Genomic DNA, 26,007 nt, shown 5'->3' on the forward strand with positions numbered 1-26,007 from the left:
TAAAATAGCAGAAGGAAGTAAAGCCCATCTCTGTGACATCAAGTGCTATTTTGGTATATGGCAAAATAGTTGAATTATAAGTCCCTCAATGTTAAAATATTAAACAGACCCTTAGCTATAAGATGTGTTGCCAGGCATCTGTATGGAATATAACCATGTAATCAGAGTGTATTGTACTTCTCCACACAAAGAGAACCAAAGCTACTGCTTCTAAAGATTAGGAAACTTTCATTAGACTGACAGAAGACAGTACAGAGGAAATGGCTTGGGGGTGGAGGAGATGTATGAGAGAGGATGAAAGGAACAGCATTCATGCTATCCAAATTAGAGCCAGGATGTTTATGCTCAAATCTTGTCTTGGCTCTGTGTTGAGGGCACTGAATAATGGGGACATGGGAAAGTGTATCTCTGAGATCCCTAAATTAGGCACGAAATACACCAAATTCTTCTTATAAATGCTTCTTATTTGCAGCAGTCTCTGCACATTTCTGAATATATATTGTGATTAAAATCCAAACCCAGCTAATGCTAATTATTCCTTCCTCTCTTTTTGTCGCTGGTATCCTTTCGAAAGATGTTATTTCATTCTGTTGTTTACAAGTCACATGCCTCTACCGGATTGTAACCTTATGAGGAGTGTTTTTATTTATCTTTCATTTATTCAAATAGCATATATTTATTGTGCACCTCTTTCATGCTGGGCACTGTGTTAGGCACATAGGCTACAGTTTTTAGCAAGATAGACCTAGTCTTTGTCCTCATAGAGCTTACACCTCCCTTAGCACCTTATACATAGTTGGCTTTTTTTGTCAAGTGATGTGGACATTAGGTTAATGCAAATCACTAAATTAATACCATTTAAAATAGCATTAAAAACATTTCAGATGTCAGCGTCTCTAATAAATCTTTGGCTAGTATTAAGATGAACTAATACTGACATCAGTGGAATTTAGACTCAAGACTATATATAGAAAAGTTAAGGGATGTTACTTTTCTTTCTGAAAGAGAATATCTAATTAAGGTTTTTCTTAGGAATTAAAAAAGTTTGATGCATAATTTGCAAAGCATTGGCAAACAGAAAGAACAACTATTTGTATGTCATTATTGCTCTCTTGCTTTTCTTTAGCACATGTAAGAGGCAGCAGCAGCAGTAGCTGCCAGAGATGAAAACAGTTACTCTCCTGGGTCTGAAGAGAGAACATTTTGATGCTTTCCAGTGAGTTGGCTTTCTTTACAGGTGTCACGCACAAGAAGAACAAGATTTTAATAGAAGTTTTAATAGTTTTGGAAGTGGGAAACTTAAGAACCTCTGTGCAGAGCTTGGGAGCTGCAGGTGGAATTGGCCTGGAGCATTGTTAAATTTTGTGGCTTGTGTTCCCTGAGGATCCTTCTACATGACTTCTCTTGTTGCTTGTGGAGGGTAGAACCACCCTAATTTGAGATTGGAGAAGCTGGAGAAGGCTCAGTCCATCCAGATAGCCCAAGTCTCCTGAAGGGTTCAAGCATGTCAGTGAACTAGAGTAGAAACTCACTGTTAGATTCTGAGTTTGGAGTAAAGCTTGTTTTGATTTGCCTAGTTTCAAGTTTTCTCCTGTGTTTTCCAGTAGAGAAATGAAAATCTTGGGTTTTCCTTAAGAACCAATTCAGTTTACCAAAGACTGACATATTTTTCACACATAGACAACTATGTAAGGCCTTCTGCTAGAAAGGCCAAACATATGCTCTGGCACCAGTTTTATTGAGATACAGCATTAATACTAGTAATTCATGTTAATATCCTTTTTTGGCAAAGGAACAACAGACTATCAGTTTGGTTCTTGCCACTTTTTCTGTTGGATCAAGAACAAGTTAAATTATCTTCAAGATGTATCAATATCTTAAACTCCCCATTATTTTTTTTCCCCCATTATTTTTGATGCTTGCCCTGCAGCTGAGTAAGTACTTCTTTAGGGTTTGTGACAGCTGAATTGGCTTGAGCTTTGGAAACATGTCTTGGCCTTAGAGCCTGTTTATGGTTATTCTTTTTTTTTTTTTTTTTTTAACAAATTTTATTTATTTATTTATTTTTGGCAGTGCGGGCTTTCTCTAGCTGTGGCAAGTGGGGGTTACTCTTTGTTGTGGTGCGCAGACTTCTCATTGCGGTGGCTTCTCTTGTTGAGGAGCACGGGGTCTAGGGTGCACAGGCTTCAGTAGTTGTAGCACACGGGCTCCGTAGTTGTGGCTCGCGGGCTCTAGAGTGCAGGCTCAGTAGTTGTGGTGCACGGGCTTAGTTGCTCTGTGGCATGTGGGATCTTCCCGAACCAGGTATGGTCATGCATATACGTTTGCTCCTACAAAATGTAACTAGGTTTGTGAAAGTCAATTTTGTGCATTTCACCATTAAGTTCTATTTATAGTGATTTATGGGATGAGAAATTGGGCTACATGGCTTCCTAACATCCCACCAAGTATGTATGGGTTTTGATTTTAAGTGATTTGCATTATTCTTTTCCAAGTGGATAGTCATACTGAGTTAACAATTTATTTCAGAATTCCACTAATAAATCACACATTCTCACTGCTAGTAGTCCATTGCTTTTTCTTTAATGACACCCTTTTCTAGTTTTTGGTTTTGCAAGCTAATGGAGTATTTAAAACAAATTCTCAGAATGCCCTTAGAACTTTCGGTTCAGACCAGACGCCTTGGAACCCTAGTGCTTTCAGAGTTCTTCCGTTACTCCTGCAATACCAAAGTAGCTTCTTTTAGCGCTAAGTCTTTTTGGGTTTTGCAAGGCTCCCCCAGCCTAGGGCTGGGAGAGCGGAAAGAGCTCATCGGTTAGTTTGAAGGCCGGCGGGCTGTACAGGCAGCTTTTCCCAGACTCTCCCAGCTCCGGCTTTTCATGCATACCAGCAGAGCCGCTTTTTTCCTCCAGTGATTGAAACCATCTGGACTGCAGGGGGGTCACGTGTGTATGAGAAAATGACATAAAGTTGCAGACCCCCTTGTGCTTTGCTCCAGGCCCAGACAATTCTTGGTCGGATGGTCCGAGGTGAGGGCCGGTCCAGTTTGAGGACCAACTCCTCACCCTGCCCCCGAGCCCCGTCCTCCCATCCCCAGCGCCCTCCCTTCCCCCTTTGCGCACTCTCGGCGCGGTTTTCTTGTTCCCTCCAGAGCCTCTGAGCACACCCCCTCCGCCAGGCTCCAGCAGTCCACCCTTTCTGTCTCGGGTGGAGGCACACCTCCTCCACGCCCCCCTCCACTCAAATCTGTGCTCCCTCCCTTCTCTCTCCCTCCAGCCCGGCCGCAGCCCTGAGCGCGGATGCCCGCCCGACGACCGCCCTCTCTCCCGGAGCGGCTCCTCCTCCGGGCTGAGCGGCTGCAGTCAAGCCCCCATCCGTGCGAGCTGGGGAGTGCAGAGGTAAGTGCGTCCGGGCCGCCGCCCCGGCTTTCCCTGCCCGTGTTCTCGCCGGGAGGTTGCTTGCTTTCCCCAGTGCCCTTGCTCCAGGCCGGGTGGCGGGCAGGAGGGCCACCGGTTCCGGCTCTGCCTCTGCCGCGCCCTGCCCTGCTGCTGCAGTCCTAGCCCTCTTCCCGCTATTCACCACTCCTCGCCCCAGAGGTGTTCCAGCTCTGGGAGTGTTTGCGTTCGAGGGGCCTCTGAAGGCGCAGACGAGCTGGGCTGTTGGGGGCTGCCCTCCGGACTCTCGTGGCTAGCCCTACTTCCCGGCTCCGCTGGGGCGCGCAGTTAGGGGTGGGGAACATGGAGCCGAGGGTCTGGGGAAGTGCAGAGCTGTGGTGTGCGACGAGGAGCCCGAAGTCCGAGCGGTCCTGGGAGTGGGCTCTGTGCGAGCCCCAGGACGCGCCCGGGCTGCTCTGCAGCTCTTACCTGGAGCTGTGGTAGTTTGTGTGCAGGCTCCTTCAAGAACACACACACACAACTCAAACAAAGGAAAATGAACTTCACACTCTATTACTTTGATTACCTTTCCTTTCTCGCCCTTGTTCTGAAGTGCACCAAGTATTAAAAGTGTATTTTTAAGTGACCCAAGACTAAAGGACCACACTTCAGCCAACGTTTATGCCACCTTATTAAAGAATTCAGTAGTTTGTAGAGTTCAAGAGACTGAACGTTTTCAAGTGCTTCTAAAGAGAGATTATTGCATTTTCCTGTGGTCTTTATGAGAATGTGGTTTATAATTACTTGAACCTGAGTAAAACAACAACTAAGTGAGAGAATTGGCCTTAATGCTGCCTTAGCCCAGCTCTTGCTTTTATGCCCACGCAGGTGTTTCTGCTGTTTGGACCACAGGGTCTTGGGAATGGTGAAGGGGTCATTATCCCATCTCCAGGACTGTTTTGAGCTATCCCTTATGTGCACATACGTCAATTGGCCACCTTAGGACAGGCCACAAGGTTAAAACGCAAGTGACTGTATTACTGTTTTTTTTTTTTTCCTCCAAGTAATATTTTCAGAAAGTGAATCCCTTCACTGATGAGATTTTTCAGAAATAGGTTTTTTAAAAAAAATTAATTTATTTATTTATGGCTGTGTTGGGTCTTCGTTACTGTGCGAGGGCTTTCTCTAGTTGTGGCAAGTGGGGGCCACTCTTCATTACGGTGTGCGGGCCTCTCACTATCACGGCCTCTCTTGTTGCAGAGCACAGGCTCCAGACGTGCAGGCTTAGTAATTGTGGCTCACGGGCCCAGTTGATCCACGGCATGTGAGATCCTCCCAGACCAGGGCTCGAACCCGTGTCCGCTGCATTGGCAGGCAGATTCTCAACCACTGCGCCAACAGGGAAGCCCCAGAAATAGGGGTTTCTAACGGATCAGAAATAGTCTAGGTTCCAGAAAGCTAATCAAAGGTAGAGACCAGATTGCTCTTAATCTGTCTCCCATGCTGAATTAAGGGCAGCGCAAAGCAAGGGCTCAAAAAGAATCTGTTGAATGCATGGAGTGAATTAAAGCTTCTTGGTCTCTGCTGGCTTGGCTTAGAGTCCCCCTGTGACTACATAGATTAAGGCTTCATTTTCATTTACCCAATAAATATTACCCTTGGAAAAACTCCCCAAGATATGGGCGAGATTTGGTCAAGTGTATGTGGGAAGTGGTATTATCCCCTAATTGGGCCAGAAGCGCAACCATTATTGGTAGACAACCCCAAGGCAACTGAATCTTCAAAGTATTTTTTATTGAACACTTAAATTGTTATTGGCTTGACAATTGATAAAAACTTTGCTCTTGGGTTGGTGGACTCATGGGGAAAGAGGAGTGACACATAAGAGAACAATAAAAATTTTAGATCCATTGGCTTAGACTATTAAGAATTATAGAAGCTCAGAGGAGAAAATGATTATGAGCCAGGGTAGTTTCATAGAAGAGAAAAGATTTCAATTAAGCGTTGAAACAAAGCATGGTTCTGAAATTAGTGGAAAGTTGATGGGGAGAATTTTCAAGAGGAGAGAGTAGACCTTTTGGATTGGAGCTAGGGAAAGAAGTGATGCTTACGGAGCATCTACTTTGTGCCATATGCCATGTTCTCTCTTCCATCTTCTAGTGCTATGAAGTAGGTATTGCTGTTCTTGTTTTAAAGAGAGATGATCAAAAAGATAAGTAACCTGTTCAAGATCACACAAATAGTAAGAGGTAGAGCTGGAATTCCAGCTCCCGGAGGTCTGATTCTAAAGCTTGTGCTTCCCCAGCTGCCTTCCACAATGGCAATGGCAGGTTCGGTTGAAGCAGACTGGTCAGCTTGAATTCTGGCTCAAGAGCTGGAACTTTATCCTGTAACATTGTCTAGCTTTTAAAGATTTTTGAGAAAAAAGTGATGGGCAATGTTTTTTGATTAATGTGACATCTGTGTACAGGAATGTGACACGTTCATCTTAGGTAAAGTGCAAGATGTAGTTCTTAATTAGCAGGTTAAAGAAAGTGAGTGTAGTCAGGATATCTGGGTGTGTAAATTCCTGCCCCGTTTCCCATATCCCTCAATGGCTTTGTTCACTAGGTAAGAATGGGTTGCACAGACCACAGGGCTGCCAGGGATCAGAGAAGAGCTGGGTCCCAGCAGGTGAGCATTGACATGGAATGTGTATGCGGAGCAGCACGACTGCCGGTTTGTCATTTATGTTCCCCATGTGTTTCTCAATGCTTTGGTTAAAAATTTTTTTCTTTCCTGACTACCCTGGGATGTAGATCAATGTTGTAATTTGTTTAAGAGCCTCTCCTAAGTGGCAAAGTTGAGCTCCCAAACTAGGGCCTCTGCCCTAAAGATGTTGTTTAAGTTGAGATGCCCTTTTCCCCCAACATTCTGTTGCTTCTTATAAGTGCTGAATTTTAAAACTTGGCACTAGCAAGGTAAAAGTGAATTGAGATTACCTTTCTCATTAATAAGACCAATTAAGAGAAAATGTACATTTATTTCACTTTTTGTTATGGAGGAGCAATAGGATGCCTTGGGGTAGTTACTGTGTGGGAATTTAGAAGGGATAGGAAAGCCAGGATTTAGAGATGTGCAAAGGTCTTTCTGCCTGGCTACATTTCTTCCCAGTTAATTGTGTTGTTCATGTGTACAGCTAGGGAGCTTACAGGGCCATTGACTATCCAAGTTTATAGGCAGGCCCTTTGATTCTCTGCAGATAATGGGTTCAGGAAGGGCAGCAGTGGGTGGAGCCATTTTGCTGGAATTGTCTCCCACTTTGAGTGAATACAATCGAGATTTCTTGCTCTTCCTTGTGCAACCTCTAGGCCTTTTCCTCCTCCGAATGTGTCAGCGGTCTGAAGACTTGGTTCTTAGGCCAAGGAATATCAGGTAACAGGAGGCTTCACGAAAAAGGGCAGCTGACAGAAAAATCAAGTTTGTCAACTAAAGAAGTTTTAACTAATGTTAGAGTCAACCGTATTTTTTTGTAAAATAAAAAAATGCAAAACCAAAATTTGATCTCAGTTCTCCAAATCCATTTTTACCTTTAGGAGCCTCTAACTGGAGAGCTTGCCCTATTGAATGAGGCTTTGGTGTGTGAAATTCTCACCAGCACCTCTAAGTGTGTCAGGACATGACTCAGTTTGGGTTTTGGACCTCTGAGGAATGTGACCTCTTGGTGTAGAGGATTTAGAGTCCAAAGATATGGGTTAGGGTTCCAGCTTTGCCATTTATTTAGAAGTGTCTGGAATTCGATGTTGGAGGGATTTCTTAGCACAGTTTATCTAGTTCTTCTAGATCAGGGTAGTCTCCCAGGATGAACTGTAGTTCATGCTCTGATAAGTCCCTTGGTTCCTTCTCCCATTTTGCATCTTGTATCACCTGAAAGCCATTTTGGTTTATCTGTAGTCTGTGGTTAGAGATGAGAAAGGAATACCATCTAGGATTCTCTCCAGAGAATGGCAGATCTCATTGTTAGTTTACTGGTGATCTTTTGGTATGGATTTCTGTGAGAATGCTCTTGAGGTTAGTTTTGAGAGTTGGGGTCTCAGAAAGAGACTTTGGCAGTGCTCTTGTTTAAATGTCAGAGATGTTTGCTTGCATTTTTGGCTCATTGCTTACACAGTTGTTAATGTTTTTATATTTCGTAAGCATCTGTCATTTTTATAATTTATTAAAGGAGTGATTTAGATTTTCTAAGATAGCTAAAAGCTTAGAAAAATAGGACTAGAATACCCTTTTGATACTCAGATGTAATCTCCTAGTATAGTAGAACCACTTGACTATTTTAACCCACTCCACCTCCAAATATCCTTACATTTTTCTCAAGAGATTCTCTCTCTCTCAAGAGACTTCACAACCTCTCTAGGAAATGTTTTCTGAGCTTTCCAGACTGATGATCACAGATTATCTCCTTGTCGTTAGCCTGAGTTTTCTTTTAGTGTTTCTTACTTTTACTGTTTTCCCATCCCTCTTCAATGCATAGTTGTTCACAGAGTGGACAAATTGTCTTTCCTGGACCCTAACGTCAGCTACCAAAAGTGCAGATTGTTCCTTCTGTACCCATCCTTCCCTTCCCTTTCTCTGGCTAAACAAGTGAGCTTTCTCTGTTTAAGTCTTGCTTTTTAGACCTATGATTATACTTGTTTTGTGTGTTGTTTTATGCAGGAAGTCAATATCAGATATGTTGGCAATTAGAGCTCTCAGATTGAAGGGAGCCTTTTGGAAATAAAATGTGCTTTTTTTCTCCCCTATCAGCATGAGTAATTGTGGAACATATGTAAACTCTGGAGATGATCTTTTTAAAAAAAATTATCACCAAAAGAATTTTGCCCAAGTCCTTTAAGGACTTAAAAAGAATCCAGCCTTTGCAAGATTGCACTAAAAGTAACAGACTAACCCAATTAAGGCCTTTCTAGAAGTGTGGGAATCATTTGTTCAAACCGGAATTTAGGACCCCCAAGCAAATATGATAGAAATAATCTGGTTAACCCTTTATTAATAGCATAAGAAAGAAAACCCTTTTTAATGGACCTCTTATGATAAAGGGCCATGGTGATTAGAACATGCTAAGAGTCCTGATTGTCAGTGTTCTGGAAACTACTTTGAGTGGACAAATGTCAATGTTGGTGGCTTTTTGTCTTTCTTTGACGTGAAGTTGGGATCTTGGTGTTAATTTAGCTAAGGACAAGTTTGAATATAGATATTTGTAGACTTTTGTTCCCCCTTCTCCCTACTCTTCCCTTTCTCAAAGGCTAGAGTGGAGTAGATAGAGCCTCTAGTGAAGGAGTCAGTGTCTTGGGACATTTTGTCAGACACTGGTCTTCAAGGAAACACTCTGTATTGCTACCATTTGAACACTCTGGTGTTCAACTAATGTTATTGAATATCTGCTATGGACAAAGCACTAGCTAGTGCTTTGAAGCATCTGTTCTCTTATTGCTTTTCTTCAGTGAACACGCTTAATATTAGGTGTTTGATGAATTGATTAGTGGGTAGAGTTAAGAAGTTAGATGGGAAGTAATTTTTGGATAACCCTGATTGGATTACTGCTATGGGGAAGTGGCTGTTTGTACATCACTCTGGCTTCTGCTCTAGATGCTGAGATGACCCCTGATAAAGAGGCTCAGCATGTGGGCATGTATTTTCTAGTGAGTGAACAGGGCGTGGTCAGTTATTTTTGCTATTAGTCATGTTAGGTTACATATACTGTTTCTGGGAACTCCACTTAGTATAATATCTCCTGCATTAGAAAATGCCCAATGGGTTAGTAGTAAGGATTGCCTGGAGAAGTTTTTCCTGGAAGTCTGGCCTTGACACTTGAGCCAGGGATGGATTCTAGGTGCTTAGACCCGAAGGGCTTCTACACAAACCAGAGTGATCCTAACACTGGGATCCAAAGGGAATGGAAGTTCTCCTGAAATTTTATACTGCTATGGGAGGGGAATCAAAGCTTTTGCTTCTCAGTGGACATTAGAATCTGTACACAGAGACCTAGGGATGAAGAAAACCAGCTTACAAATGAATATTTAGTGCTGTATAGGGTTAGGAAGAGCATGGAAAAATGGAATTTAAGGTCAGAGTGTTCATTTGAGTCCTTAATGTACAATTAATCAGAGATAACAGCAGTGAGGGTTTTGTTTTGCTGTTTTTTTCCCTCCACATCTGTGTTTTGACAGGTCACTGCCTTGAATTAGAATAGAATTTAGGACCAAAGTGTTTATACGGAAAGTGATAGCAAAGTCATGGGAGATGAGCAGAGGACACTTTGTATCTTATTTCAGATGGACCATTTTTAAACCCCCATGAGTAGCTCAGTGGTCCAAATTAGTTAGAAATAACTTTGCTGAAAGGGATTGGTAGAATAACATTTAGCAGCCTTTTGTCTGTTCCAGGTTTAGATATGAATGAGAAAGCCAGTTTGGGAGCAGTTTCATGTGCTCAGCTCTGCCCACATTCAAATCGCCGACATAGTTCCCATATCCTTGTCACTGTTACTGGTCCCTGGGGGCCCAGGGGCAGATCTCAGGATCTGAGGCGCAGATGTGGTCGAAGCCACATCAAGAGTTGGTCCTGGTGGGTCAACATTATTTTTTGTGGTTACCACCAGCGCTGGGGGCGTGGGGAGGAAGGTGGGTAGGACAGTGAAGAAAAACAGAAGGGCATATAGTTCTGTGGAAATTGAGTAAAGAAAGAAACTCTTAGAACTTCTTTTTCCCCCCTCATTGACTTTTACCTTTGTTCTGTTGGAAACTCATATCACTTGAGGTCATTTTATAAATATGCAGAGTCACTAGCCACAGGCATTGTGACACCTGTGCATTGGTGGAAGGAGCCCTCCTAGATGATTCTCTGGATGTGCATTTGACTTACGCCCATTTTCTTTCCCTCTTTTCACCTAAGTTTTTTTTTTTTTTTTTTTTTTTTCGGTATGCGGGCCTCTCACTGTTGTGGCCTCTCCCGTTGCGGAGCACAGGCTCCCGACGCGCAGGCCTAGCGGCCATGGCTCACGGGCCCACCCGCTCCGCGGCATGTGGGATCTTCCCGGACCAGGGCACGAACCCGTGTCTCCTGCATCGGCAGGCGGATTCTCAACCACTGCGCCACCAGGGAAGCCCTCACCTAAGTTTTGATGCTGTTGTTTTTTTTAAGGAATAACTTGGCTTCAGTGTCCAGAATTCTTTAGTGCTATAGGGACTGGAGGCCAGGGGCCTGAGTGTGACATGTTACCAGATAGGAGAGACTTTTACACCTAGACAAATCTCCAGGAAAGAAGAGACAGAAAAGTTTATACACAAAGCATAAGGATTGGAAGTCAGAAGGGAAAATGGTATGGCAGATGCTTTGGCCATTGTGACTATCTCTATCAAGATGGGCCTGATGTTTAGATGATGGTGTGGTACTAAAGATATCTTATAATCCACATCATTCCTTGAAGAAGACAAAGAAGTTTTTTCCCTTAAGAGAAAAATATAATAATATATTGACTTAAAAATTTTTAACTTACGTGATGTGTCCACAAGTGAGTTTCAGGCACCCTAGTATGTGTCTGACTCTGTGCCAAGCATGGTAGTGGGTATACAAGTATGTGAAAAAACCAAAAAAACCAACCCTGAACTTAGAACATATAATTGTTGCCTAAAGAACGCTCTAAAGTATTAAGTTATCAAGCTTTAAATTGTGAGTTGCGTACAGGGGGTTTGGGGCCCCAGACAAGGCTTAGGACATTGCAGGTTTATGGAAAAGCCTTGGGTTGAATGGAGGCCTTTGGAGATGTTGGAGTGCCCCAGGGCTCAGGCTCCAGCCCCCTTTTCTTCTCTATCTGCACTTTTCTTAGGTGATCCCATGGCTTTAAAGTACTAGCGTTCATGGAATGTTTACTTTGTGCCAGACTCTTTTCTAGGGGCTTTACATGCGTTAGTTTAATCTTCAGACAACTTGGTGATGTAGGTACTATTATCCTCACTTAAAGATGTGGAAACTGAGGTCAGAGAAATGAACTTTTTTGAGATCACACAGTTCATAAACTGGAGAGTCAAGATGTGAACTTTGTTGGAGACTAGATGCCAAGCCCTTAACTGGTTCTGTTTAGCCTTCTAACTGGTCCTGAACTCCTCTACCTCTGTCCCTTCTTCACATAGCAACCTAAGTATTATGTTTGTCCCCTTCTTTAGCCCTTGTAAGCAATCCTGCCCATCACACTCAGAAATAGAGTGTGAATCTTTCTCTGCGAATGCCTTTCCTTTCACATTTACTACCAAGTCCTTATGAGCTCTAACCCATAGCCCTCCCACCAGCTCTTTACCTTCCACCCCATCTCTTCTGTCTCAGAGCCTTGGCCCTGCACCTGGGATGCTCTTCTTGAATATTGCTCATTTGCACCCTCACTTCATTCAAGTGTCGGCTCAAATGCACCTCCTCAGGGAGGCTTTCCCTGACCATCCGATGTAAACTACTCTTAGTCAATCTTTAATGCTTGCTTTGTTTTTCTTCCTAAAATTACATTACATATTTGTGTGTTTTTCCTGTCTGCTTTTACAAAAATAAACAAATGCCATGAGGTTAGGGAGTTGGTCCATCTGTTTCCTGGTATCTTTACTTTTTAGAACAGGACATGGAAAGTTTTCCTTAAATATTTGTTAAAGGAATAAATGGTGTCATATGCATTTGATGTTCATGTTTAACATTACTTGGATAAAAAATAGTGGAGGGGTTTCCCTGGTGGCGCAGTGGTTGAGAATCTGCCTGCCAGTGCAGGGGACATGGGTTGAAGCCCTGGTCTGGGAGGATCCCACATACCGTGGAGCAACTAGGCCCATGAGCCACAATTACTGAGCCTGCGCGTCTGGAGCCTGTGCTCCGCAACAAGAGAGGCTGCGATAGTGAGAGGCCCACGCGCTGTGATGAAGAGTGGCCCCCGCTTGCCACAACTGGAGAAAGCCCTCGCACAGAAACGAAGACCCAACACAGCCATAAATAAATAAATAATTTTAAAAAAATAGTGGAGAGGAAAGGGATATACAGGTGATAAATACAAGGTCTGGGTCTTACTTGGCTTTATGTTTATTAGCAAGGGTTTGCCATAATATCTGGCCAAGAAAATGCTCAGAAAATCTTAGTTGAATGAATGCATTGTTTGATTTATTTTGAATTCCAGACATAGGAGTTCAGAGAAGAGAGAGTATTGTGGACTGTAGTGCTTAGAGAAAATTCACAGAGGACTTGCAGACTTTGAAGGAGAGATGGATTTGGTTGGTCATATAGGAATCAGAGTAGTTTTTAAAAATTAATTAATTAATTAATTTCTGGCTCTGTTGGGTATTCATTGCTGCGTGTGGTCTTTCTCTAGTTGTGGCGAGCAGGGGCTACTCGTTGCATTGCGCGGGCCTCTCATTGCGGTGGCTTCTCTTTGTTGCGGAGCACGGGCTCTAGGTGCGTGGGCTTCAGGAGTTGTGGCACGTGGGCTTCAGGAGTTGTAGCTCGTGGGCTCTAGAGCACAGGGTCAGTAGTTGTGGGGCACAGGCTTAGTTGCTCCGGGGCATGTGGGATCTTCCTGGACCAGGGCTTGAACCCATGTCCCCTGCGTTGGCAGGCAGATTCTTAACCACTGTGCCACCAGGGAAGTACCATGGTGTAATTTTTTTAAGCTGAGAGGATTATTAAGATGATCTGGTTCAATCTTTCTATTTATAGACAGGGAAACTGAGCCCAGAGAGGCGAAGGACTTATCCAAAGGTACACAACTAGTGTATATCAGAAATGTGTCTGGAATCCAGGTATTTAGGTTGCTAGGTCAACTCTCTTTCCTCTATACAGTGATGTTGGCTTGTGTGAGATAGAAATTGGCATGGAAATTAGGCCATCCTAATTGAATCAGCAGGTTTATACAAGAGATATATGGGAGATATGGGAAGCTGAATAAAGTAAAGACCAGATGTTGGAGGATCTTGAACTTTATCATGAAGACTTTAAATTCAGAATGACAGGGAGGCCTGTGAAAATGCTGTAAGTCTTGACCTGTCTTTTTTCTCCGATGAAGGCGACCTAATTGGTAGTATAGAAAATGGATTGGAATTGAGGAAGAAAAGTGGAGCCTTGAGGAGTTAGGAGGCCCTTGTAACGATCCAAGTATTAGTGTAGTTAGGGGCCTAGTAGCATTTCAGGTTTTTTTGTTTGTTTGTTTTTGGAAATTCGTGGTGGTTTTTGAAGATGACATGTAATTCTTTGGTAAGATGTGTGTACCTAGGTTTTTAAGAGAGTTTGGGAGTAAAAAGCCTGGAGAACTGGTATTTTACCTTAATTCTGTACATGGTTGTAAAGGACATTTTAGTATCTAAATGATAATTCCTCTTAAAGAAACCAAGCCAGGTTAGGAAAGTAGGGATAGAAGATAACACTATACCAGTGTGAAAACAGTGATGGAGGGGATGGGGAAAGGCAGGAGGAACAGATGGACAATGAATGGGAGCAGCTTCTAAGAGAGGGCCTGGACCTCTCTGTCAGAGGAGCTGTGCTGTGGCTGGGGAGTCAGGCCTCCAGGGACCCCAACTTTGCACTGTTTTTTTTTTAGGACTCAGGAGGCCGATGGAAGTAAGACCTGCCTCCTGGGCCCACAAATGCTTTGGGTGGATGGGTTGCAATAAAGCCCAGGCCCATACATGTAGTCCACATAAATTTTCAAGCAGAGCTGATGAGAACAGATTGATAGAGTCCTTACCAGGCCAGTGAATTGGAACAGGGTATGATATTTTATTTATTTATTTATTTTTGGCATCAAAAAATCTGAGAGGTTTTTTTTTTTTTTTTTATGTTGTAACAAGATTTTGGACCAGAAAGGAACATTCCTTTTTAGACATTTTCAAAGAAAAGAATTAATACAGATTCTTACAAGGAAGGTATTATAAAATTAACTGTAGTTTCAGTGAGCATTTATTATTAGTTAAGGAGTGACAGACTCTTCCAGCAAGTCAGGTTTATTCACATATGAATCACAGATGTTTGTATTTCAAAGTGTCAGTGGATAAATTATTTTCTGAGCATTATAAAAAGCAATTCATTAACATTAGATGAAGATACGAGGTTATTACTGATTGTAACAGTGTTGAGCCAGGCTGAAAAGCTTGCTCAGGTTTTGCATGCATCTATCCATCCTACGGAGCGTCTGAGCACTGATTTCATATGAGGCACCGTGTTAAGTGGTTTGGGGAATTCAGAGATGAAGGAGATTACAATCCCTTTATATTTCAGAGCCAATCTTCCTAGCTATATCTCCTGCCACTTCTGATAATGTCTACACCGGAACCACACCACACTCACTGCACACTGTTTTCCAATCATAGCTACAAGTTTTGGCTCAGGTATTCTTTCTTTGAGAATGCCTTTCCTTTCCTTTTTTGCCTAGCAAAAATCCTTCAGGGTGTGATGCTTTAAAAGTTTTTTCCATCCTCAGGAATCTTTTTCCATCTCTAAGGAAAAACTTTAAAAGTCAGCAAGAAGTGAGAACACAGACCTTCAAATAATATCTCATACTGGATCTGAGAGTTTGGGTTGCAGAAAAAATCCTAGTGTATTCAGCATTCAACAGATACTTATTGAGCAGGGCCTATTAAACACCAGATACTGTGCTGAGCATTGGAGCTTTAATCTTTTGATCATATTGCATCAAGTGTTATTAATATAGAATATTAACATTTGGTTCTATTTTGCATTAAGGTCTTTAAGCCTCCAAGGTTATATGGCTCGGTCCATAAGCTCTCAGTTAGTTCAGACTGTTCACTATGCTTGCATTCATTTGTTGAATGTGTAACAGCCAATATGCTGAATGCTGAGGCAGTTTTGAAGAAAAGTAAGAATTGGTGAGGGTCCTTAACTGGTTGACTGGAATTTGCCAGGTAGATCTGGTAGCTTCCAGTTTGCTGGGATTCCTGGCCAAGAGGGGAGTGTTGTCAGCAGTAGTGTACCTCCTTCATTTGTTCTACCCACACTGGGCACTCCCCTCTCTCCCTTACCTCTGTCCCTGGCCATCTTTAGATTTAAGAGAATTGCAAATTAGCTTCTTTGCATTAAGTTTGGGAAATTCCATTAAGGGCAGCACTTCCTGATGAAACCTGTAAGTTTGCAGTCTTTCCAGAAGAATTTCTTTTGCCCGTGTGATCCCTAAGAAGAGCCTTTTCCACGGGAACTTTTTTCCTTCCTCTGAAAGTTGCTTTGCCTGCGTTGTAGACACTGGGCACACAGAGTTTGGTATTTCTTAGGCCCTTCACTTCTGCCTCCTTCATTGGCTCTTTGGGGTTGCTGAGAGGGGCATGGTGTCTTGTTTTCTTAGAATGAATGACACAAATGAGAGGGAGGCAATCATGCTAAATTTTCCCATCGTTTGGAAAAAGCAGCTGCTCAGAACAAAAGAAGACAGTTGCAGAAGAGGAGTGTTTTATTGAATCTTTGGATTGCCATCTGGAGTGAGGTTGTTTTCCCCTCCTTTGCTTGGCATCTGGAACTAGCTTGTGTACTGTTTGAGGTTTGCTCTGCTTTCTTCGTGTCTATGGGCTTCTTTAATAGAGAACTACAAAATATAAAATTATCTTTATCTTCAACTTTAAATTGGTTCTTTTAAAAATATAATATGTTGGACTTCCCTGGTGGTCCAGTGGATAAGACTCTGTGCTCCCAACGCAGGGGGCCCGGGTTTGATCTCTGGTAAGGGAACTAGATCCCGCGTGCCACAACTAAGAGCCCGCATGCTGCAAGTGAAAGATTATGCATGCTGCAACTAAAGATCCCACATGCCGCACTGAAGATCCTGCATGCCACAACTAAGACCCAGAGCAGCCAAATAAATAAATGAATAAATAAATATTTTTTAAAAGTATATATATAATATACTATATATATGTGCATTGTAGTAAATTATAAAAAAAATTAAAACCTTCACTTTCCCAACACCCAGAGATCACCATTGTTAACATCTTTGTGCACCCTCTTCTAGACCTTTCTCTAAGCATATCTATGTACATATTTGTATTCTTTGTTATTTTACCAAAGCAAGATCACACTATATATACTGTATTTCATTCTATCTTATTTTTTAATTATCTCCACTTTTCCTGTTCAGTGAATTTATATTTTAACTAATTCCCAGGCCATGTTTCAGATTTCCCCATTGATCCTCAAGTATCCTGTCATTTTTTCCATACCAACATCGAACCTATAACCACATGCTATGTCTGGTTGTTATGTCCCTTAAACTTCTTTTATTCTAACCCAGTCAGTCCCTTTTGTATGATATTATCTTGTTGAAGAATTATCCTTAATAGACTCCTTTGACTGAGTGCTGACTCTGTGAGCTGTGTATCACTAAGAAGTTTACAAATGTCATCTCATTTAACCCTTGTGACAACACTAAGAAGCATGTTATTCTGTATTTTTGCATACTCTCTTCCTGGGAGATCTCAGCTATCCCCAGGGGTTCAACTATTTCCTTTATGTGAAGGAAATAGTTGAATCACCTATATCTCAGTGGTCACCTTAAGAGTCTGAACTCTTGAGCCAGACGGCCTAGGTTCAAATCCTTTTTCCACCACTTATTATATCTGGTCCTGGACAAGTCATTTAACCTCTCTGAGCCTCAGTTTCCTCATCCGTAAAATGGGGTAATAATAGTGGGTACCTCGTAAGGTTTTTGTGAGGTTAAATGAATTAATATAATATAGGTAAAGTACTCAGAACTACCTGGCATATAGTTAGTGTATATAATTATTGCTATTGGACAGCTGGATGATCCACAAGCACCTCACACTGTCCGATTCAATACTTATCTGTGGAAAGCTGCTCTTTTTTCTCCTGTATTCACCAGCTCCTTTACAGACTCATCTCTGATTTTTCCTTCTCTCTCAGTAATCACACTCATAAAAGTCTTGTCATACCATTCCTCAAAAGTCCTCCTTGCTCTCTTGCTGCCTCTAACCCATTTAAAGTCTTGACCATCTTCTTCCTGGAATGCAGCTTTAATGTCTCAATGCCTGCCCCTGGATTTTCTTAAGTCGATCTTCCAGGCTGCTCCCAGAGTGAGCTTTCTAAAATACAAGTCAATTACCATACTTCCTTGCTAAAAACTCTTTCCTTTTTATGAGAGATAACATACAGTAAAGTGCACAAATATTAAGCATATAGCTTAATGGACTTTAACATTTGTGTTTGCCCATATAACTACCACTCAGATCAAGGACATTTTCAGTGCCCCAGAAGGTTGCTTTCTGTCTCTTCCCAGCGAGTATATGCATCCTTAGCCCTAACCACTCTTCTGTTACCCTTTGTTTTGCCTTTTCTTTTTTTTCTTTTTTTCTTTTTTTTGCGGTACGCGGGCTTCTCACTGTTGTGGCCTCTCCCGTTGTGGAGCACAGGCTCCGGACACGCAGGCTCAGCGGCCATGGCTCACGGGCCCAGCCGCTCTCCGGCATGTGGGATCTTCCCGGACCGGGACATGAACCCGTTTCCCCTGCATCGGCAGGTGGACTCTCAACCACTGCGCCATCAGGGAAGCCCTTTTTTTTAAAAAAAAAATAAATAAATTTATTTATTTTTGGCTGCATTGAGTCTTCGTTGCTGCGCGCGGGCTTTCTCTAGTTGCGGCGAGCGGGGACTATTCTTCGTTGCGATGTGCGGGCTTCTCATTGTGGTGGCTTCTCTTGTTACGGAGCACGGGCTCTAGGCACGAGGGCTTCAGTAGTTGTGGCTTGTGGGCTCTAGAGCACAGGCTCAGTAGTTGTGGCGCACAGGCTTAGTTGCTCCACGGCATGTGGGATCTTCCCGGACCAGGGCTCGAACCCATGTCCCCTGCTTTGGCAGGCGGATTCTTAACCACTGTGCCACAAGGGAAGCCCTGTTTTGCCTTTTCTTGATCTTCATGTAAGTGAATCACAAAAGCTCTTTATTGAATTTTCTTTGACAGGATAATTCCAAACTCATTTAACATGACATTAAAAAATCTTTGTCATCTGGCTTTTACTTCAAGTCCTTCACACATGGCCTCCCCTTCCTGCCATGCTGAAATGGCCTGTGGTTTGCCAACACAGGCTCTTATTCCCTTTCATTTTTTTTTTTGCTTGATATTCTCTTGGCCTTCTGACTTCATTCCCTGGCAAATTCATCCTTTAAAACTCAGCTCCAGACAGAATCCAGTGCAGAGAGCACTCTGTGGAGGCATGATTATTATAGGTAGTTACTTACTTACACGTCTTTCTCTCTATTCATCAATTTTAAGAGCCCATGGATGGGGCATTTCCCCACTAATTAGTTTTATACAAGTAATTCATATTCTTTCTTGAAAAATTAGAAAACAGACAAAAATCACCTACAATTCTACTATACAGAGATGACCATTGCTTACATATATACCAAAATCTGTACCAACACTTTAAAACAAATAAATAAATAAACATGCACTCATAAAATACTACTTACCCACTTAAACCTATTATTTAAATTTAGTTTTTTCCCTATTTTTTCTATTATAAAAACACTGTGATGAACATCCTGATGCCTATATTTTAGTGCGATTCCCTGATTTTTTTTTGGAGGATTCATTCAGAGGTGAAATGGATAGATGAAAGAGATGAACATTTTCAAGGGCTTTTGATGCGTTTAGCCAAATCACCCTCCAGAAAGTCTTTAAGGTGTGTACACTTCTGCTAGGGTGAGTGAGTGTCTGTTTATAGCCATCCTAGCCAAAAATGAAAGAATGAAAGTATGAAAAGAATGAAAGTAATATTTGCAAATCTGATAAGATAAAAATGGTATTGCATTGTTGTTTAATTTGCATTTCTTTGATTGCTACTGAGGTTGAATATTTTCTCATATGTTTAATGCCATTTAATTATATTTCTTTTGTGATTTACATGTTCCTGATTTTTATATTTTATTTTTACTGATTTTACCAACTCTTTTAAAATTAGGGATATTGACTCAACACACACACACACACACACACACACACACATATATATATTTCCCCCAGTTTAACTTTTGACTTTATTGCTTTCCACATATTAACATTTAAAATAATGTAGTGAAATATATTAATCTTTTAACAAAAATTTTTTACCTGTAGTGTCATTCTTAGAAAGATCTTCCCTCAGCAAGATTAAGTAAATATCCATTATATATTCTTCTACCTCTTTTATGATATCTTTTTTTTTTTTTTTTTTTTTGGTGGTATGAGGGCCTCTCACTGTCGTGGCCTCTCCCTTTGCGGAGCACAGGCTCAGCGGCCATGGCTCACGGGCCCAGCTTCTCCGTGGCATGTGGGATCTTCCCGGACCGGGGCACGAACCCGTGTCCCCTGCATCCGCAGGCGGACTCTCAACCACTGCGCCACCAGGGAAGCCCCTATGATATCATTTTTTAAATTTAAATATTTACTCAATCTGGAATTTATTCTGTTATAAAATAATTGTAATAGCTAATATTTTTGAGTGCATATTATACACCAGGCACTAATACCAGGCACATGCTTTATATGTAATGACTCATTTAATACATTCAACAAACCTGTGATGTCGGCACTGTTAGTTTCTCTGTTAGTATCCCTGTGAACTGACCTGTTGACTGTTGCCTGGCTAGTAAATGGCAAAGACAGAATTCAGGTTAAAGTATTTGAACCCCAGAGTCCATGCTTTAACTACTCTGCTAACTTTATTTTTGCCAAGGAATTGTCCTAATGTTATTTGTTAAAGAATCCATTCTTTCCCCACTGTTTTGAAAATGCCAATTTTAATCATATGGTAAATTCATATATATACACACACACAGGTGTGTTTCTAGACTTTTGTTCCATTGCACTGTCTGTCTGTTATGGTGATAATGCCAAACTGTTTTAATTTGTGTAGCTTAAAGACTGTATTCTCCTCACCTTTGCATCCCCAGTGCCTAGTGGTAGCTGTCACCTTGTAGATGTTTAATGAATATTTGCAGAATGTTGTAATCCTTGGAGGTTCATGGATAGAATTCAGAGGGTCTGCAACTTGGGTAGAAAAATTTACATCATCATTTTCACTGACCCCTTACTGAAATTTAGTATTTCTTTTAATTATGAGTATAGGCAATAGAACACAGTAGTAATAGTACTACCTGTGACTTTGTCACTGATAGAAATCATAGACATTTGCCTAGGTGAACCCTAGGTTAAGAACACTTACTTTACTGTGTTTCTTTCTTGAGGCTGTTTTATCACTATGTCTAATACCAAGGCAGAGCTTGATACTTAGTAGATGCCCAGTAAATATGTTAATTAAAAAACTTTAAATTTTCCCATATATTCCTATCCAGCATCAAATATTAACGTTTTGCCAACTTTGTTTTATCTATTTAACTCTCTCATCATTTCTGGAATTTTGAGTTATTTTACCCAATAATATTTCAGAAAGCATATCTAACTGATAAGGACTTTAAAAATATATAACCACCAGAAATATCGTTTGATATCGCTTATATGTGGAATCTAAAAAAATCAAAATGATACAAATGAACTTATTTACAAAACGGAAACAGACTCACAGACTTAGAGCTAATGAATTTATGGTTACCATGGGGGAAGGGTTTGGGGGGGAGGGATAGTTAGGGAGGTTGGGATTGACATGGACACACTGCTATATTTAAAATGGATAACCAGCAAGGACCTGCTGTACAGCGCAGGGAACTCTGCTCAATATTCTGTAACAACCTAATTGGGAAAATAATTTGAAAAAGAAAAAAAAATCTTGTGCAGGTTAAAAAAAATATATATATATATATAAAAACACTCTCATCACATTTAACAAAATTAGCGACAGTTCCTTAATATCATCTATTACCCAGGCCACATTCAAATGTCCTCAGTTGTCTCAAAGATGTCTTTTACTTGAATTGGATGTTTGCATGGGGATCTACACAATGCCCACACTTTGCATTTGGTTGGTATGCCTCTTCTATAAATGTCACTGACATTGTATAAATTACTTGTTAATTTATCTTCATGTTCTCATACTGCTCCTCCTCTTGTCTGTTGCTTCTTACTTTTTGTATATTTTTACTAATGACTTATTTTTGACAATTGTTATTTCCCTATTTAGCATTTAATTTATCTTTTTAATAAGAAATTATTGATTGTGGCTATTTGATCATATTTTTTAAACTTAAAACATTTAAGTCTCACTTAAAGTTGTTCTTTGATCTATATTTTGGACTTGAGGTATGTGATGGGTATATTTCTTAACTTGTTTTCATTTTCTCAAGGCATCTTCTCATCTTGTTAAAAAATTTGAGGTGAAATACTTTCTCAGAGCTTTTTATACATATCTGGGCCTTAATTATATCCTCTGCAAAACTGGAAGAAATTCAAATTTGGGTCTTCTCTATACGCAGAGTTTTTTCTTCTCTTCATACTTAAAAGGTATGAGAATGTCATACATAGTGTTAGTTCCTCATTGTTGATTTTGTTTAGGATTCTGTAATCTTGTTTTCGGACCAAACTCTTTAATCACTTCTGGACAGTTTGCTTCTGTTAAAATTCTGATTACAGATTTGAGGTCATTTGTTCAAAGATTTCTGTTATTTGCAGGTGGTTCTCTGAGCTGCATCCCTTCTCATGATTGTCATTTTTTTGCATTCTTTGAATCTATTTCTTTTGTTAAATTTTTTTTTTTTTTTTTTTTTGCGGTATGCGGGCCTCTCACTGTTGTGGCCTCTCCCGTTGCGGAGCGCAGGCTCCGGACGCGCAGGCTCAGCGGCCATGGCTCACGGGCCCAGCCGCTCCGCGGCATGTGGGATCTTCCCGGACCGGGGCACGAACCCGTGTCCCCTGCATCGGCAGGCGGATTCTCAACCACTGCGCCACCAGGGAAGCCCTCTTTTGTTAAAATTTTTGTGTGTATATCATATCTTTTTCTGATTAGCTTTTTCTGTAGCATCATTTCTATTTCTATTACATTCATCTATTCATTGATTTAGTATGGACCTTATGTTTTTACTATTTCTTTTGCAGCCTGTACTATTTATATAGTCAGTATGATAGTCTGTTTTATACCTTGAGAATCAATATCAGCCATTCTGTGAATTTGATTGTTTACTGTGAGGAAGGCATTCAGTTAAAGGGATTGGCTTTGTTCTTCTTTTCTACTGTAAGGCTTTGTTTTTTTCTTTGACTCATATCTTTTTCCTATTTATTCATTTTTGTAAGTTTACTTGTTGATCCTTCTTTCATAGTTTCAGACTATTTTGTTTGTACTGTATTTACTGAGATTTGTGAGAAGTCTATTTCAATATATTGAGATTTCATTTCAGGCTCATTATAAAGGTTAAGGAATTGGGCCATTTTAAATTTTGTGATGGTGAATTTAATTAATGGTCACTTAATTACAAACCTCTCATTTTGGAAAATGACTTTGTTTAAGAGAAATGGAATTCTGAATTCCCATTTCATCTTTGTTAGGATTAACTTGAAGGATGAGCCCTCCAGTGATAAGAGAAAGCTTTTGATAGACGTGGTTTGTACCTGATAGACACACCGTTTGGTCCTGTTTCTGGAGCGCTGGCTACTTGGTTCTACAGCCTCCAGGTCTGTGAATACAGCTGTACTCAAGATGTCCCCTTTCTCAGTCACTCTTCTCTCACTTTACAAAAAGAAGACATAGCAATTCTCATCCTGAATCTTGCGGTTTGTGTGCCGGCTGTGTGAAAACTTCCCAGTTGGCTAGCAAAGGAGCAATTAAAAATACTTTTAGAGAAAGTGAGTGACTCTGAGTAACAAATCCTTTTCCAAATCAGATGGTTTTTAGTTTTTGCTTTCAACAAAATTGAAAGAATTGTCAGTTGGTAGATCATTAAAAATAATTTTTGATGATAGACCACTGTCTAATTTTGGCATTTAGCTCAGGAGTGCAAAGGTTGACTGATATTACTGTAACAAAACTTCCTTCATTCCTGTCTAGTTATTTATGTAAACAAAGTTTCTTGGCACTTGCAACTATAAAAATGGAAAATTAATGTATTTATAATATAATTTTACTTTTTATATATAATAATACAAATTTGTAATATGTTTTGATCAATTGTCTATTAATAACAAAGGTAATGAAAGCCCAATCCAGAAGAAAAAACTTTTTTTAACATTTAGAGCTTACTGTTATAGGAGAATTAAAAAATTTATATATATCAATTTATATATAATACTTATAATGCAGAGAAGTATCATAGGCTTACCAGTAAAATATTTTCAAGTATAAATATTAGGGTAAAATTATGAGGAGGAAGTAAAAATGATAAGTGTATATGGAGAAAAAAGAATGGTATAAAATTTCATGTTCTTTTTTAAATGAATGATGGTAGATTTCAAATCACTGTGGTATTTAGATTTCATTGGATTCATTTAAGAGAGTAACGTAGTAATTTTATTTTAAAATGTCAATGTTTATGATGTGTCAGAAGGTATATCTCTACTACTATCTGTGATGCAAAAATATAAATGTTGATTTAAATATATGGAAGGAGTACTTGTTTTGTAAAATTCACTTAGGGCATCTTTGAAAAATGAACATTTACAATAGAGTACGATAGTGAGGAAAGGGAAGAATAATAAGGAAAAGATGCAAAGGAAGCCCCAGGGGCAGAGAGAGCAGCTAGAAGCGGTGCTGTGGGGACTGAATCTTGAGGGACTCTTGGAGCTGGCTAGCATGATAGAGGTGGGAAGGCATTCCAGGAAGAGGGAACAGTTTATGCAAAAGGCCCAGAGGTATAAAAGAACATGAAAACTTTGGGTGAGATGGCAGGAGTGGCATGAACCAGATGGGGACTTAAAGCCAGCCCGAAAGTACACTTTGATGGCCCGAAAGGGAGATGCAGTGGGGTTGGAGGTATGGGGAGGGAGCTCTTGGCCAGGCATGAGGTAGTGAGGGCAAGAGGGATCCATTAATGGTGCTTCCTTCCCATTGACTGTTTTCCTTATTGGTAATCTTCTGTTCCTTCTTACAAATGTAGAGATCCTTGTTTACATTTTGCTAGGGGAGTAAAATGAGGCCCACCCAGGGTTTATTCCTCTTACAGGTTTTGTTACCTTAGTAGCAATGGGCAGACTGAGACTAGTGCTAGAGTCCAAGGGCTCTTACCCCCTTTGGCCACCTGCTTGGTTGAGGTCATCTGCTTGTCATTTAAAAGGGTGACTCTAATTTTGGAATTGAAATTTGAGATCTTTGGACCAGTAAATAATTTCTTTTCCGATGTATGAATTTGTTTACATGAAAAACTTTTTACAAATTTATGCAAATTAAATAAACTTAACATTTACATTTACTAAATAACCCTTGTTATAAAGAATTCTGTGTAAAATTCTATGGTCCTGGAAAAGGTAATATGTGAGGTCACTCTTCTGGCCCATCTGGTACTGGGAATTCTTTTGCTTTCCTGATGGAGAGGCTTCCATTAATAGGGATCAAAATAGGAGTACTGGGGCTTCCCTGGTAGCGCAGTGGTTGAGAGTTCGCCTGCTGATGCAGGGGACGCGGGTTCGTGCCCTGGTCCGGGAGCATCCCATGTGCAGCGAAGCGACTGGGCCCGTGAGCCGTGGCCGCTGGGCCTGCGCGTCCGGAGCCTGTGCTCCGCGGCGGCAGAGGCCGTGGCGGTGAGAGGCCCGCGTACTGCAAAAATAAATAAATAAATAAAATAAAATAAAAAATAGGAGTACTATAAAATGAGGCTGTATGCAGTCTTGAAAAAATTGATTATGGTTTTTTTGTTGCCTGTTTGGAATATTTGTTCAGCAAAGTACTAGAGACCTGATTCAGTATTTGCTCAGAGCAGATTGAACGAACTCCAAAAGGGTTGATTCGATGCTACACAGAAACATGAGGTGGTGAGATGAGTGGGTTTTCCACATTTTAATGTTTTCTGGGATGACACTGAAAGCCCTGCCCTTAGAGAACCCTGAGCCACCTAATTATTTATTCTTCTAGGCTCTTAAGAAGGAGAAGAGGGAGATTTATACCATAAAATAGGTGCCTAGGCCTTTCCAAAAGAGGCTGGAGAGGAATTGTGGACAGCTATGGAATGTAACTAGCAAGGCAAGGTAAGGAAAGCCGCATGACTTTGAGTTCTTGTGGGAAAAGGTTGTACTTGGCTTCATTATTTCCACATCTCTGTTTTCAAAGAACTCTCTGAAAAGCCTAGCTCTTGGGGGACAGTAGGAGGGAATGCTGTCAAGCAAGAACTGAGTCAGTGCCGGAGACCTACTCTGTGCCAGTCACTGCTTGATACTCTCATAAATTCCATTGATTGCCTTGAAGAGGAGGAAATCATGACTCAGAGAAATCAAGTAACTTTCCCAAGATCCTACATTTGAACCCAGGTTCATTTGATTCCAGAGCCCTTTCCACTGCATTGTGATGATGCTTTGTGCTGAAATCATGGAAAATGAGCAATCTTCTGGATTAAATTAGGGAACTCATGGTATCCAGCTAACTGTTCTGAAAAACTCTGAGTACGCATTACTTGGAGGCCTTTGGGGAGAGGAGTAATGCTGGTGAGGAGAGAGGTCTTGAGGGGGAAGATACTAGGAATTCTTCAGACTGTCTCTGTTTCATGTGAA

The 26,007-nt window shown here is 40.9% G+C and overlaps 1 protein-coding gene across 11 annotated transcripts in view; it reads left to right on the forward strand.

Annotated features, from left to right (window-relative positions):
• The window catches only part of DENND2B (DENN domain containing 2B), a 178,963-nt gene that overhangs the window by 19,596 nt on the left and 133,360 nt on the right, over positions 1-26,007 (forward strand). For 3 of the 11 annotated variants that reach the window (XM_059070111.2, XM_067038674.1, XM_067038665.1), the window contains exon 1: positions 3,281-3,398. The exons of 1 other annotated variant lie outside the window; for it this stretch is intronic. The gene's annotated coding sequence lies outside the window, so the exon portion shown is untranslated. Of the gene's footprint in view, positions 1-2,974; positions 3,030-3,266; positions 3,399-26,007 lie in introns of those variants that run through there. 7 more of the 11 variants (XM_067038670.1, XM_067038666.1, XM_067038668.1 and 4 more) reach the window with 6 other exon arrangements.

This window comes from Kogia breviceps, chromosome 7 (genome assembly GCF_026419965.1).
Source record: "Kogia breviceps isolate mKogBre1 chromosome 7, mKogBre1 haplotype 1, whole genome shotgun sequence".
NCBI lineage: Eukaryota > Metazoa > Chordata > Mammalia > Artiodactyla > Physeteridae > Kogia > Kogia breviceps.